This window comes from Neofelis nebulosa, chromosome X (assembly GCF_028018385.1).
Source record: "Neofelis nebulosa isolate mNeoNeb1 chromosome X, mNeoNeb1.pri, whole genome shotgun sequence".
NCBI classification, from domain to species: Eukaryota; Metazoa; Chordata; class Mammalia; order Carnivora; family Felidae; genus Neofelis; species Neofelis nebulosa.
In genome coordinates, this window is record NC_080800.1 from 81,066,891 (window position 1) to 81,083,047 (window position 16,157).

The following is a 16,157-nucleotide window of genomic DNA, read 5'->3' on the forward strand; positions in this document are numbered from 1 at the left end:
CTGCAAGATTCTTAGACATTCCAGTAAGCCTTCTTCTTACTGAAAGATCTTTAAGATTGTTCACCATTATCATTTTGCCTTCCTGAGACTAGAATGCAATGGCTTTTATATTTCCAAATAAGACTTGAATAAAGTGCTTATAAGCTTTCACAGCAGAAACTACTTATTAGGGCATTGATGTTATTCTCAAATTTTTCCTGATGTTATTGTACTGCCCCCATATTGTTCAGAATCATTACAATCCTTGCTCTAATTTGAGAAAAGCTGCAATTAGTTAAAGAGATTCTTTAGACAAGTCACTAGAAGCATCTTGCCCTTCCCCTCAATAATTACATTTTCTACCTAATGATAAACTTGTGGTTAAAAAACATCTCCAGTTATATCCAGGCAAAAACATGAAAGGAACAGATACTTACATGAATATATGAGATTTCATATCTTTTTAATTGCTAAACAAATTTTGCAGACTTGAAAGGGGCTAGTTTGACAGCCCTGAAGCAAAAGGCCAAGCTTATTAACAGTTGTAACCTTAACCTATTGAAAAACAATATGAGGCTAAAATAGAGAGCAGCTCAAGGGTTTCTTAGGAATGGGAGTGTAAGAGGTCATGAATGAAAGGTTGCCTAGCAGTTGAGGCAATTACCCCTGTCAAGGGAAGAACAAAGTACCTTTATTTTCTCCCCCAAACCTGGTAGAAATTGCCCTTACATCAATAAGATAGGCTTGGTGATTAAAGCAGAAATATTCTCATCCAGGTCAACCACCACTTCCTCTTCACAGGATGTCTTAGGGAAAATTACAATGATTGATTTATGTGCATAGATCGTGGGCCACTCTAAGATGACAATTAAGGAGGGCTTCAGAATGTATTGGAGAATGTCTTAACGGTAGCAGGGACATTTCTAGCAGCAGGGGAAACAGAGAAGGCTGGGTGGTGTGTGGATGAACGCCAGCTAGCAGAAGCCAAGAGGCCCAGCCCAAGGCTTGTCTGCTAATCACATTCAAACCTACACCTTGCCAGAAAGCCACATCCCAAACTCTAAATAGTGCTTGCTTCAGGGGTCAATTTTTCCAAGAGCTTTCTCTGAAAAGATTTTAAATGGAAATATAAGTTTCATGTGAGCAATACGGAGGGAAAATGTAAATCTCTTCTCCACCTGCATTTACTTTCCCTGGTGTGTTTTAGGCAAAAGAAAAACTCATCAGAAATGACTCCAGAACCCAGACTCTGACCTCCTCAGATCCTGCTCCCTCTAATCAGGCCACAGTTGACTGACAGTCAGGAAATAAACTCTTCTTTGAAGGTACAGCTGGAGCAGGTTTATAGCAAATGACTAACATGATCTAATCTTGCAGCAATTTTGACAGTTTTCAATTCTGGAAGATTCATATATGTCTGTTTAACTTTGTGATTCTGTCCTGTCACTGCTCATTGAATTATCCTTCAAGATTCAATCTTCTCAAATATTGCAACCTTCTTCATTATCAAACTCCAGTGTAATATCAGGATCCACAATGTGCCCAAGCCCCACAATATCAATCTGGACACGTTGAAAAGCCAAAAAAAAAAAAAAAAAAGGCCTAACAGCCAAAACCTTATTGGTAGGAGGAGTGGATAACCACTTATACAATTAGCAAATTCTCATTGAACTACTACTAGGTATACCAGCCACTGTTAAGTATTTGGGGTGGTACAATCATCCATAAATTTCTGAGATGCCTAAGGTCTGGTGGCCAAAAATCTACCTTCCCCACAAGCTGGATGCCTGAAATCTATTTAATAAGAGACAGTATTTAATTCCATAATTGGAGATAAGCTTAGAAAAATGCTGTCTGTGATGGGGAAGAAAGTTGATTTAAATCCATACGAAGTCATAAATGATTAATATTAGAGTGACTCCTCAGAGCAGATTTTAATAGGAAGGAAGAAAGAGAACAGACAGTACTGGAAGCAGGGAAGGAGGAGAAGAGGTGGGGAAGAGGAGGAGGGCAGATAACACAAAGAGAAAATCCGGACAGAGTAAGGAAGCTGGGGGGTGGGAGAGGGGGAGAGGGTGTCCAAAAACTAACTTGGTCAACTACACTGTTTTACCAAAGGCAATCTAGCCTAGAACTCAAGTAAGCAACACTGGGGCCTAAAAAGGAAGATACAAAATTCAGCTGGTGCTAGACCAGACTCCGCAAGAGTTTTACATTTTCTTTTGAATCCAGTAATAAATTATATACCCAAAGGATCCCTATTGGAATAAAAAACACTGCCTCAAGTGTAAAGCAGGATGAAATTCAAAACTTAAAATTACAAAGGGTATTAACATAAATATTAGCTATTCCTAAAAGATTTTCAGACTCACCTGTGCATATGGCTCATTTTCTTTGGCCCATTTTAATTACCTTTTACATTTGTAGCTCCATTTTATTTTATTTTTATTTTATTTTTTTCCATTATAAAAATTTATCAAGGGAATACTTTGAGTTTTAAAGGTTTGGTTTGGCAAAGTAAAAGACTAAAAACCATGAAAACACTTTAAATTTTTTTTAACCTACCAAGTAGGATGTAAATTAAATAAATCCTGTATTACTTTAGGAAAGAGACTGCTTTCCTAAATCAGAAAAATTGATTTCCAAGTCATGCTCTCTTACCTCTACTGCCTTGTAACCTGAAGGAGAACTGAACTTCATCAGGGTATGGCTGCTCTGGAAATCAAGGTGGGAAGAATAGGTGATATCCCAACACGGATTAGGTGGAGACTGAACCAAAAGCAGAGTCTGTGAAACAGGATGTGATCATCCAACCAGGGCACTTTTGAGAGAGAAAGGGTACTAATTACTTGAGAGCAAAAGGCATAAAATGAGACATGTGGCCACTCTAGTGATAAGATGGTTTGAGAAACTACATTTCTCGGTATGCTCTGCCACTTGAAAGTCAAAAGGCCCAACTGGAGCAAAGCACCCTGGGACCTGTAGTTAGCGCCATTTAAGATATAAACAGTATAGGGCTGATTCTGACATGGAGCCTTCCACCTTCCACGGGATATTTAACCAGACACATAACACAACACCTGAGGTGAAATTTCAATCGATATTAAGTCTGGGTGGAAGCTCTCTCTCCCTCACAACTCGAGTTTGCAAAGAGGTGGAGCTGGTAGAGCTGTCCACTGGTCGAAGGCCCTGTTTCTCCTGGGTAGAGTGCTGCTTCTGCCTTTCCACATCACCAGCGTCCCCATTGCCACTAGTCTTTCGGGGGATTCTGGGGCAGGCTGTTCCCACCCGACTTCAGCCAACTCATACAACTTCATGGTGACTTGAGCGTCTTCCACAGAGGAATGTCCACTTTTCCCAATCTGGATGTCCCATTTCAGAAGCTTCTTGGTGAGATGCTTCAGAGACATGGTAGCATTCTCCAGGCAGTCAACCTTCCATTTGAGGGTTGGGAGGATATGGGAGGTGTTGCAGGTGAGGGATGTGGTGTGGAAGTACTAAAGGGCTTTGAAGTTGTGAATGGGATGCCCCACCACTGTGTTTCCTGTGAGTATCTTCAAGATCTGGTTCTGAGTGATCTTAAAGGGTGTATCATTCATCATGCACTCCTTCCAGATGCCACTCTATCTTGTCCGGTAGTCCACAATATGGCAGGGGGGAAGGATGTACTCATCATAAAGCACATCTCCGTGGTAGTTGACAGTGCTACATCAGGCCAAAGAACTTATATGCCCCTGGGGTCCTGTGCCCACCATCTCACAGTCAATTGCCATCATCTTCTTTGGCATCTTTTAGGATGCCCCAGAGCATTTATTCTCTGAATGAGATTGGGTAGAGTTCCGTAGAGCATTCTTCTGAGTAGGGTTCTTCTGGGGTCCTTACTTCTAGAGGCAAGTTGAGTGGCTCATAATCTTTGGAAGGGCACTCTGGAACTCCCATTTTGGACTTCACTATCAGATCAGGTTCTTTATTTGCTTTGTTTATAATTTGATACATAGGGCTCCGAAATGTCCTAACATACAATTCAGACTCCATCCACCCTTATTTCAATTTTCATTTTCAATGGTCTGTGCAAGGGCTGTGCTTTCATAGCATGAAGGTTCTACTAGAGAGGGAGTGCATGTGCATGTGTGTCTAGTGGGGAGACAGGGGTTTCCAGATTCTCACAGAGTACATCTTTCAAATGGAGACACAAATGAAAGCATAGTTACAAAATCAGGAGAACACATTCTACACTGATGGAACAGGTTTTCTGAAGTTCATAACTCTACCAAAGAGGAGACAAGTCTTAGGTCTGACACACTGCTGCATTCGTGATTCCATTTCCCTCTAATTAGGAGATGTTGAGATTGTAGTGCTCAGCCAGTTTCTGAGAATTATTATGCTCTTTTTTGTTCCTTCACTGGGACTTTTAGAACCTTAGGGTAGTTGGTAAAAGAATGTTCATGTATAGCTGATAACATGAAAGGCCTTTATGAGCTCCATGGGAAAGAGACATTTCATATTTAAGAAGAAAAAATTAGAAGAGAGGTTTCTTTCTGTCATTTCTCTGAGACAGTTATGTCTCTCCTGCTGGTAGCTTTTAAGACAAGGAGATTTGTATGAGTTGCCATGAAATTCATTATCATACATTTATGCTCTAAAAATGCAAATTCAACCACTCTTCATGTATGTCACATTTACAATAAGTATCCCAATAAAACTTTATCCACATAAATGACTAATAAGAACTCCAAGTGGGAAAAGAGATGTTTTTTTCATTATCCGATCATATCTCAGAGCTTAGGACAATCATGTTATATAAGCCAAATACAGCCTTCTCATGAGTGACACAATTATCTTTTCATCTAAGAATGCCCACTTCCAGCCAAAAGGCCTTTCCAAGCAAGGTCCATTGGACAAATCAGTTCACAATCCACCCGGCTCTCCAGAGTTTTCATGCTCCTTCATTATGCTGAAGAAACAGCATAAATGTGGGAGTTAGAAATGTAGGGGTCTAGGTTTGGCTCTGTGAGCAATTCATGGCATAACTTTAATGGGTCTCAACTTTCTGGTCTATACAATAAGGCAAACAACACTACTTGAACACAGTAACATTTGAGCTTTCTGTTCCAAAAAAGTTTAAATGTGGTAATTAATATTAACATAATTTTAACTGTATAAAATGTAATACAAATACAAGATGAAATTATTCCTTTTAACTACAGAGAAGAAAGATGATCCAGTGGGGAAAAATCATGACTAATTTTCTCTTCTGGAAGATATGCACAAGACCTTTTGTACCATTAAACTATAGCTGTGGAAGCCTTTGATCAATTACCAATTAATTCAGTTCTTCCTCTGGTTTCTCCTCTCTCCCAGCCTTTTTCTCTGTGACTCTCACCTATTAATCTCCCCAATGATAATTTATTTTCTTATTACATCTAATGCTGCTATTGAGAAGTCTGAGATCAACCTGATTCTTGTTCCTTTGTAGGTGCACCATTTGTTCTTTCAGGACACTTTTAGAATTTTCTGTTTGATTCTCTTAATGTTTATTATAGAGTATCTAGTATGTTTTCCTTTTCTCTCCTGTTTGACTCTCTATGACTCTTTACTACATGAAGTCTCTCATTATTCTTTAATTCCAAAACATTTATCTCCATTATTTCTTTTTTAATAAAATTTATTGTCAAGTTAACTAACATACAGTGTATAAAGTGTTCTCTGGGCTTCAGGAGTAGATTCCCATGATTCATCATTTACATACAACACCCAGTGATGGTCCCAACAAGTGCCCTCCTCAATGCCCATCACCCATTTCCCCTCCCCACCCCGGGCCCCATCAACCCTCAGTTTGTTCTCTGTATTTCAGAGTATCTTACAATTTGCCTCCCTCTCTGTTTGAAACTATTTTTCCCCTTCCATTACCCATGCTCTTTTGTTAAGTTTCTCAAATTCCACATATGAATGAAAACATATGATATCTTTCTCTGACTGACTTATTTCACTTAGCAAAATATCCTCCAGTTCCATCTACATTGTTGCAAATGGCAAGATTTCATTCTTTCTCATTGCCAAGTAGTGTTCCATTGTATATATAAACCACATCTTCTTTATCCATTCATCAGTTGATGGACATTTGGGCCCTTTCCATAATTTGTCCCTTATTTCTTTTTTTTTTTAAAGTAAAATAAAGCCTTTTATTTTTCTTATTCTTTTTTTTCAATATATGAAATTTATTGTCAAATTGGTTTCCATACAACACCCAGGGATCATCCCAAAAGATGCCCTCCTCAATATCCATCACCCACCCTCCCCTCCCTCCCACCCCCCATCAACCCTCAGTTTGTTCTCAGTTTTTAAGTCTCTCATGCTTTGGCTCTCTCCCACTCTAACCTCTTTTTTTTTTCCTTCCCCTCCCCCATGAGTTTCTGTTAAGTTTCTCAGGATCCACATAAGAGTGAAAACATATGGTATCTGTCTTTCTCTGTAGGACTTATTTCACTTAGCATCACACTCTCCAGTTCCATCCACGTTGCTACAAAAGGCCATATTTCATTCTTTCTCATTGCCACGTAGTACTCCACTGTGTATATAAACCACAATTTCTTTATCCATTCATCAGTTGATGGACATTTAAGCTCTTTCCATAATTTGGCTATTGTTGAGAGTGCTGCTAAAAACATTGGGGTACAAGTGCCCCTATGCATCAGTACTCTTGTATCCCTCGGGTAAATTCCTAGCAATGCTATTGCTGGGTCATAGGGTAGGTCTATTTTTAATTTTCTGAGGAACCTCCACACTGCGTTCCAGAGTGGCTGCACCAGTTTGCATTTCCACCAACAGTGCAAGAGGGTTCCCGTTTCTCCACATCCTCTCCAGAATCCATAGTCTCTTGATTTGTTCATTTTGGCCACTCTGACTGGCGTGAGGTGATACCTGAGTGTGGTTTGATTTGTATTTCCCTGATGAGGAACGACGTTGAGCATCTTTCCATGTGCCTGTTGGCCATCCAGATGTCTTCTCTAGAGAAGTGTCTATTCGTGTTTTCTGCCCATTTCTTCACTGGGTTATTTGTTTTCCGGGTGTGGAGTTTGGTGAGCTCTTTATAGATTTTGGATACTAGCCCTTTGTCCGATGTGTCATTTGCAAATATCTTTTCCCATTCCGTTGGTTGCCTTTTAGTTTTGTTGGTTGTTTCCTTTGCTGTGCAGAAGCTTTTTATCTTCATAAGGTCCCAGTAATTCACTTTTGCTTTTAATTCCCTTGCCTTTGGGGATGTGTCGAGTAAGAGATTGCTGCAGCTAAGGTCAGAGAGGTCTTTTCCTGCTTTCTCCTCTAGGGTTTTGATGGTTTCCTGTCTCACATTCAGGTCCTTTATCCATTTTGAGTTTATTTTTGTGAATGGTGTGAGAAAGTGTCTAGTTTCAACCTTCTGCATGTTGCTGTCCAGTTCTCCTAGCACCACTTGTGAAAGAGACTGTCTTTTTTCCATTGGATGTTCTTTCCTGCTTTGTCAAAGATTAGTTGGCCATACGTTTGTGGGTCTAGTTCTGGGGTTTCTATTCTATTCCATTGGTCTATGTGTCTGTTTTTGTGCCAATACCATGCTGTCTTGATGATGACAGCTTTGTAGTAGAGGCTAAAGTCTGGGATTGTGATGCCTCCTGCTTTGGTCTTCTTCTTCAAAATTACTTTGGCTATTCGGGGCCTTTTGTGGCTCCATATGAATTTTAGGATGGCTTGTTCTAGTTTCGAGAAGAATGCTGGTGCAATTCTGATTGGGATTGCATTGAATGTGTAGATGGCTTTGGGTAGTATTGACATTTTGACAATATTTATTCTTCCCATCCATGAGCAGGGAATGTCTTTCCCTTTCTTTATATCTTCTTCAATTACCTTCATAAGCTTTCTATAGTTGTCAGCATACAGATCTTTTACATCTTTGGTTAGATTTATTCCTAGGTATTTTATGCTTCTTGGTGCAGTTGTGAATGGGATCAGTTTCTTTATTTGTCTTTCTGTTGCTTCATTGTTAGTGTATAAGAATGCAACTGATTTCTGGACATTGATTTTGTATCCTGCAACTTTGCTGAATTCATGTATCAGTTCTAGCAGACTTTTGGTGGAGTCTATCGGATTTTCCATGTATAGTATCACGTCATCTGCAAAAAGTGAAAGCTTGACTTCATCTTTGCCAATTTTGATGCCTTTGATTTCCTTTTGTTGTCTGATTGCTGATGCTAGAACTTCCAGCACTATGTTAAACAACAGCGGTGAGAGTGGGCATCCCTGTCGTGTTCCTGATCTCAGGGAAAAAGCTCTCAGTTTTTCCCCATTGAGGATGATGTTAGCTGTGGGCTTTTCATAAATAGCTTTGATGATGTTTAAGTATGTTCCTTCTATCCCGACTTTTTCAAGGGTTTTTATTAAGAAAGGGTGCTGGATTTTGTCAAAGGCCTTTTCTGCATCGATTGACAGGATCATATGGTCCTTATCTTTTCTTTTATTAATGTAATGTATCACGTTGATTGATTTGCGAATGTTGAACCAGCCCTGCATCCCAGGAATGAATCCCACTTGATCCCTTGTTTCTTAAGGTAGTTACCTCTCCCTACTTTTTATTTTCTCTATTTCTTGGACTGCTTTTATTTGATGTTGGAATTTTACTTCCATCTTCCATATCCTACAGCTTTTCTTTTATATTTTCTATCTCTTTACCTTTTCCTGGTACTTTCTGGGAAAGTTCTTCAATTTTATATTTAACTCACTAATTTGTTCCTTAGCTAAATTTATACTGGTATTAACTTCATCAGTCATATTCTTTAATTTCAATTATTATATTTTTTTATGAATAGAATATCCACTTACATTCATGACAGAGAAACTGGCACGGTCTTGTCTTCTTACCATAAATGACTAGAAAACTGAACAAAATATAGGAGACAATTGTTTTCAGACAATAGACAACAGGCAGTGCAAGACTGCAATTTTTGAAAGAAGGGGAAAAATGACATAATCTCTATGATTGTCTCACCTTACTGCCTACAGGCAATTTCTGGACAACAGCATAGGGATGGAAAGTCCAAGCACAACATAGTGATCTTGCTGATTTGAAGAGTCAGAGATCAGAATTCAGGGAGGCTGAGGCAGCTACAATTAGTGGAACAGAGAAGTGGAGAAGAGAGAGCTATGCAAAGAAAGAACTCTACAAATTGGTTTAGCAACACCCTTGAATCTTTGATATGTACTGAGCTCTGCATGCATAAAGCAAAATTCCAATGAGAATGGGCAAAGAACAACTGCTGGGGAATGAACAATTCCTAGAGCTCATACACGACTAGGGAATGATTGATTTCCAGCCAGCCATAGCAGACAAATGTTGAGAATCAGGAAATTTAAGTAGAGACCCCAGGATGATGACACTTTAGTGTGGGCTAGTCTAGCCCTTCAACAAAGGCTATCCTAGGCCTACTATAACAAAACTTATCAACAATCCTTGAAAATTTGAAGCTGATATGAAACTGACTTAACTGCTTCCCAAAACAAAATTCAACATTCTCTAAAGTAAAAGTAAAATCCAGGCTCTCAACAATAAAACTTTCACAATATCCAGCAACCAATTAAAAAAACTACTAAACAGGGGCGCCTGGGTGGCGCAGTCGGTTAAGCGTCCGACTTCAGCCAGGTCACGATCTCGCGGTCCGTGAGTTCGAGCCCCGCGTCAGGCTCTGGGCTGATGGCTCGGAGCCTGGAGCCTGTTTCCGATTCTGTGTCTCCCTCTCTCTCTGCCCCTCCCCCGTTCATGCTCTGTCTCTCTCTGTCCCAAAAATAAATAAAAAACGTTGAAAAAAAAAATTAAAAAAAAAAAAAAACTACTAAACAAATGAAGAAGCAGGAAAATATGACCTATAACCCGGAGAAATATCAGACAACATAAAAAGACACAGAAATGACAGAGAGGATGGAATTAGCAGACAAAAATTTAGAATAACTCTTAAAATATTAAGGTTAAAGGTTAAAGAAGGGTCAAAGGTTAAAGTAAAATATTGAAGTAATTAGGAAAGAAATGGAAAGTATAAGAAAGAACCAAATGAAAGTATTAGAGGTGGCTATATAATATTTGAAATGGAAATTTCACTGGGTATGATTGACAGCAAATTAGACACTGTGGAAAATGAGTAAATTTGAGGACATAGCAGTGGGAACTATCCAAATCGAAGCCCAAGAAGAAGAAAAAAATGAGGGGCGCCTGGGTAGCTCAGTCAGTTAAGTGTCTGACTTTGGCTCAGATCATGATCTCACAGTCCATGCATTCAAGCCCCATGTCATGTTCTGTGCTCACAGCTCAGAGCCTGGAGCCTGCCTTGGATTCTGTGTCTTCCTCTCTTTCTTCCCCTCCCCTACTTGCACTATGTCTCCTCTCTCTTTCTCTTTTCTCTTTCTCTATTAAAAAATTTTTTTGTAAATAGAAGGAGAAAAGATGTGAGAAAAGATGAGCACAGTCTCAGTGGCATGTGGGTCAATATCAAATAGTGTAACCTATAAGCAATTGGAGTCCCAGAATGGAAGGTTCAGAGAAAATACTTGAAGAAATAATGGCTGAAAGTTTTCCAATTTGATAACTGTGAATTCACAGACCCCAAAAATTCCACAAGACTAAGCAGTATAAAGTCAAAGAAAAACATGTATAGGCACACCATAATCAATATGCTGAAAACTGATACAGGAAAATCCTAAATGCAGTTAGAGGAAGAAAAAGAATACCTTACATATAAGGGAATAAAGATAAGAATGAATACTGACTTCTTGTCAGAAAGAATATAACCTGGAAAAGAATTCTATATCCAAGGGGGGAGAAACTTCAAAAATAAAGACCAAAGGAATAACTTTGCCAGGCAAATGAAAGCTGAGAGAATTTGTCACCAGCAAACCTGCACAAAAGGAAATATTAGACCCAGTGCCCAGATCTTGGTTTCTAATATCATTCTGCAATAAAAGAAACAAGGGCTCTTTGTAGAAATGGCAGACTCTAAGGCTGCAGATGGGAGTAGACAAGATGAGCCTGGAGCATCTTGTAATACCAGAAAGTAAGGAAGTTTTAAAAAAAGAAAAAATGATGGGGTCATGTCAAAGAGACACAGCAATCAACTGAAAGAGCTCCCAGTGGCCAAAGTTGGAATTATGTGAAAAAGAAAATAAATTAGTATTAGATTATAACCCAAATTATAAAACAAATATCCATAAATCCATATTGGTATAAATAAAAGATTTAGTAAACAAATAAATAGAGGATAATATACCCATAATAAACCTCCTATATATTATAATTTCAAATAAATTAGGTATTGTCTCTGTTCAAGGAGGTAGAGCATAAATTCCACTCCTCAAATGTGGGTTGCACAAAATAACTCCATTCCAAAGAGAACAGTATGGAAAAAGAGGAGAAAGAGTAACTTTAGAGTGGAGAAATCTAACAAAAACTGCTTCAGACAAATATCAAGGTTAATATCATCAGTGATAAATCATGCTGATAGCATGTACACATGATAGGATATGATGAGAGGTGAACTTTGTGTCTTCCTCCCAAGAGCACATAACCCAGTCTAATCATGAATAAAACATCCTACAGACCCAAATGGAGGACAATCTACAAAATACCCGACCAGTATTCCTCAAAATTGTCAAGGTCATCAAGAATAAAGTCTGAGTAACCATCATAGCCAAGAGGAGCCTAAAGAGACATGATAACTAATTGTAATGTGGTATCTTGGATGTGTTTCTAGAAATGAAAAAAGAAATGAGGTTAAAAACTAAGGAAATCAAAAAAAGTATGGATTTTAGTTAACAATAATGTATCAATATTGGTTCATTAGTTGTGAGAAATGTACCATACTAATATAAGATATTAACAGTAGGGGAAACAGAATGCAAGGTATATGTAAACTCTCTGTACCATCTTTGCAATTTTTTATAAATCTAAATCTATTCCATAATAAAAATATATTTAAAAAGAAATGACAAGGGATTGTTTTCAGGCTGAAGTAAAATGTTATGAAATGGAAATTAAGGTCTACACAAAGGAATGAAGAGTGTCAGAAATGGTAAATATGTACATAAATATATGTTTTATGGCTAATATTTTCCATTTGATCCTTTAAAATTATTTTATTTTGTATTACTAATTTATTACCTTAAATCTTTAAATATATTTACCTTGTATATTTTAAATTATTAGCCCATCTATTCCAGTAATTCTGAATTGAATGGTATATATTTTCAATTTGTTGTCCTTTTCTATAGTAGTCATCCATCCTTCTCAGAGGTTTAAGTATGCTTATTCTTATTTCCTGGGGGTATCAGCTACTGCATCTAATAAATGTATATCAAAAAAGGTCAAGGATCAAGGGCCAGGCTCTAGTTCAATCCTAGTGAAGAGTCCCAGATACCACAGAACTACTGTTACTCCTGCATTGTGGCACCTTATGAGGCAACTCTTCTTGTTAGTTGCCTTGAGTTGCAAACCATCAGATCAAAGAGTTTGGAGGGGGAGAAGTGGAGGAATGAATGTCAGACGGCAACTGGTTAGTCCATCCTTATTTCCATCAAGTCACTCCAGTAAGACTTTTGCATTGCCTATCTACTCATGAGCCTGCTGATACAGGCAGTTTGGTCTATTGCAGCTGATTTCTGCAGTGAATGAGGTAAGCGGAAATTATACTAAGGATATACAAGGGATCATAAGGAACAGAGCTCTAGAAGTTTTGTTCTGCCCTATCCCATCACCAATACCTCTGATCATCCCTTGCACCAAGCTACAACCATCTAACTTCTACACACATCAGTTCGAGGCCATTTTCAGTTTCTCCAGGGACTTCTCACAGTGGTATTGCCATAGTGGTTGATATTTTTCCTGGAATCTATGTTTCCCTCTGGCTTCTCTCTCTATAGTTGATTTTGGGTAGGAAGTAAAAACCCATTTGTCAAGAATTGTAAATATAACTCTTGTTAGGAGCTTACTCTGTGCATAGAATGTTACTTGCATTAATCTCATTTAATCCTGTCAACATCCCTATGCAGTACATACTATTGTTATACCCATTCTACAGATGAGGTAACTGTAGCACAAGGACATTAAGCAACTCACACAAGACCACAGTGTAAGAGATGAAGCCAAAATTCAAAACCAGTCAATCTTAGTTCAGAAACTAGGATCTTTGCTCACTACCAGATACCCAGTGATTAGCATATTATAAGTGCTCAAAAATATTTATTGAATGGTTTTCAAATAATGAACAAGTGGATAGATGGCCAGAAGTACACTGCCAGCTTCCTCAGCAATCCATTTCTCTGTTTTCCTCTATTCAATTGCTTTAGTGTCTCTGAAATACACTATAAAGCCTATCTGTGTATCTTTCACAGAGTGACACATTTTACTTTCCTTTTAGTCTTTATCATTTAAAAAAGCATATATGTACTTCTAATGAAAAGAAGTATCTTTTGCTTTTTCAGAGTAAGTATAGGAGACACACCTTTTTCATTACCAGAGCTCTGTCACAAAAGCTGGATTGTTTTCCCTCTGCAATTTCTGATGGAAATAGGTCCTGCAAGAGAAAGAACATAAATGGTCATCAAACATATGGAAAGATGCTCTGCCTCACGAACTGTGAATGAAATACACATTAAAACAACACTGAACTGGAAAAAAAAACTTTTCAAACTGGCAAAAAATTACAGGATTTAAACACCCTATATTGGTAAGGGTTATAGGAAACAAGCCCTCCTAGACATTGCTAGAGTTTAAATTGGTACAGCTTTTGTAAAAAGAAATTTGACAAACTACGAACATTTAAATATGTAGACATTTTGACCCAGGATTTCCATTTCTAATTATTTATGTTACCAAAAAGAACCTTGTGTCATACAACACATTTGTTGTAGCATAATTCATATAGAAAAAACTGAAATAAATGAAATTTCTGTTAATGGGGGAATGGTTAAATAGACTGAAAATGGGATACTATGGAATCATGAAGTGAGGGAACTATATATGCATTTATGTTGGAAACTATTCATAATATATTGATAGATTAGAAAACATAGAAAAGTATATAAAATACCATCCAATTTATATAAACCAAAATAATTTATATATCTAACTGTATATGTTTACATATGCATATTAAAATTCTGAATTTATACCAATCTGTTAACAATTGTTACCTCTGAAGAGTGCGATTAAACAGAGAACAATTTGATTCCGAAGATGGCGGCTTAGGAGGACGCTGGGCTCACCGCGCATCGTGCTGATTACTTACATTCCACCTACACCTGCCTAACTAACCCAGAAAACTTCCAGAAGACTAGCAGAAGGGAGTCTCTGGAGCCAAGCCCAGACGAGAGGCCCACGGAAGAGGGTAGGAAGGGCGGCTAGGTGGTGCACGCTCCACAGACTGGTGGGAGGGAGCCGGGGTGGAGGGGAGGCCCGCCGGCCAAGCAGAGGCCATGAGTCTGGCTGGCAAAAGCTGAGGGGCCAGACAGAGTGTGTTCCCACAACAAGCGGGACTTGACATCTGGAGGTTAAGCTAACAGTTCTGCTCAGAGAATGGGAGGGCTGGAGGACAACGGGAGGGAGAGTTGTTGAGCCCCAGACGACAGAGCTCAGCTTGGCGGGGAACAAAGGTGCTCGCCAGCGCCATCTCCCTCGCCCATCCCCCAGCCGAAATCCCAAAGGGAACCAGTTCCTGCCAGGGAACTTGCTTGCTCCGTACAAACACCCAACGCTGTGCTTCTGCGGATCCAAACCTCCGGCAGCATGTCTGACTCCCTCCCGCTGCCACAGGGCCCCTCCTGAAGTGGATCACCTAAGGAGAAGCGAGCTAAGCCTACCCCTCCTGCCCCCGTGCAACTTGCCGACCCACCCCAGCTAATACACCAGATCCCCAGCGCCACAAGCCTGGCAGTGTTCAAGTAGCCCAGACGGGCCACGCCACCCCACCATGAATCCCGCCCCTAGGAGAGGGGAAGAGAAGGCACACACCAGTCTGACTGCCAGCGGTGGGCTGGAGGCAGACATCAGGTCTGACTGCGGCCCCACCAATGAACTCAAGTTATACACCACAGCACAAGGGAAGTGCCCTGCAGGTCCAGACCACTCCAGGGACTATCCAAAATGACCAAACAGAAGAATTCCCCTCAAAAGAATCTCCAGGAAATAACAACAGCTCATGAACTGATCAAAAAGGATTTAAATAATATAACAGAAAGTGAATTTAGAATAATAGTCATAAAATTAATTACTGGGCTTGAAAACAGTAGAGGACAGCAGAGAATCTCTTGCTACAGAGATCAAGGGACTAAGGAACAGTCAGGAGGAGCGGAAAAACGCTTTAAACTAAATGCAAAACAAAATGGAAACAACGACGGCTCGGACTGAAGAGGCAGAGGAGAGAATAGGTGAACTAGAAGATAAAGTTATGGAAAAAGAGGAAGCTGAGAAAAAGAGAGATTAAAAAAATCCAGAAGTATGAGGGGAAAATTAGAGAACTAAGTGACACACTAAAAAGAAATAATATACCCATAATTGGTATCCCAGAGGAGGAAGAGAGAGGGAAAGGTGCTGAAAGTGTACTTGAAGAAATAATCGCTGAGAACTTCCCTGAACTGGGGAAGGAAAAAGGCATTGAAATCCAAGAGACACAGAGAACTCCCTTTAGATGTAACTTGAATCGATCTTCTGCACGACATATCATAGTGAAACTGGCAAAATACAAGGATAAAGAGAAAATTCTGAAAGCAGCAAGGGATAAACGTGCCCTCACATATAAAGGGAGACCTATAAGAATCGTGACTGATCTCTCTTTTGAAACTTGGCAGGCCAGAAAGGCTTGGCACGAGATCTTCAGTGTGCTAAACAGAAAACATATGCAGCCGAGAATCCTTTATCCAGCAAGTCTGTCATTTAGAAAAGAAGGAGAGATAAAGGTCTTCCCAAACAAACAAAAACTGAAGGAATTTGTCACCACGAAACCAGCCCTACAAGAGATCCTAAGGGGGATCCTGTGAGACAAAGTACCAGAGACATCACTACAAGCATAAAACATACAGACATCACAATGACTCTAAACCTGTATCTTTCTATAATAACACTGAATGTAAATGGATTAAATGTGCCAACCAAAAGACATAGGGTATCA

The 16,157-nt window shown here is 39.2% G+C and overlaps 1 pseudogene; it reads right to left on the minus strand.

The window, feature by feature from the left end:
- Positions 1-3,229: 3,229 nt before the first annotated feature.
- On the minus strand, positions 3,230-14,263 carry LOC131502103 (interferon-stimulated 20 kDa exonuclease-like 2; annotated as a pseudogene).
- Positions 14,264-16,157: the final 1,894 nt, after the last annotated feature.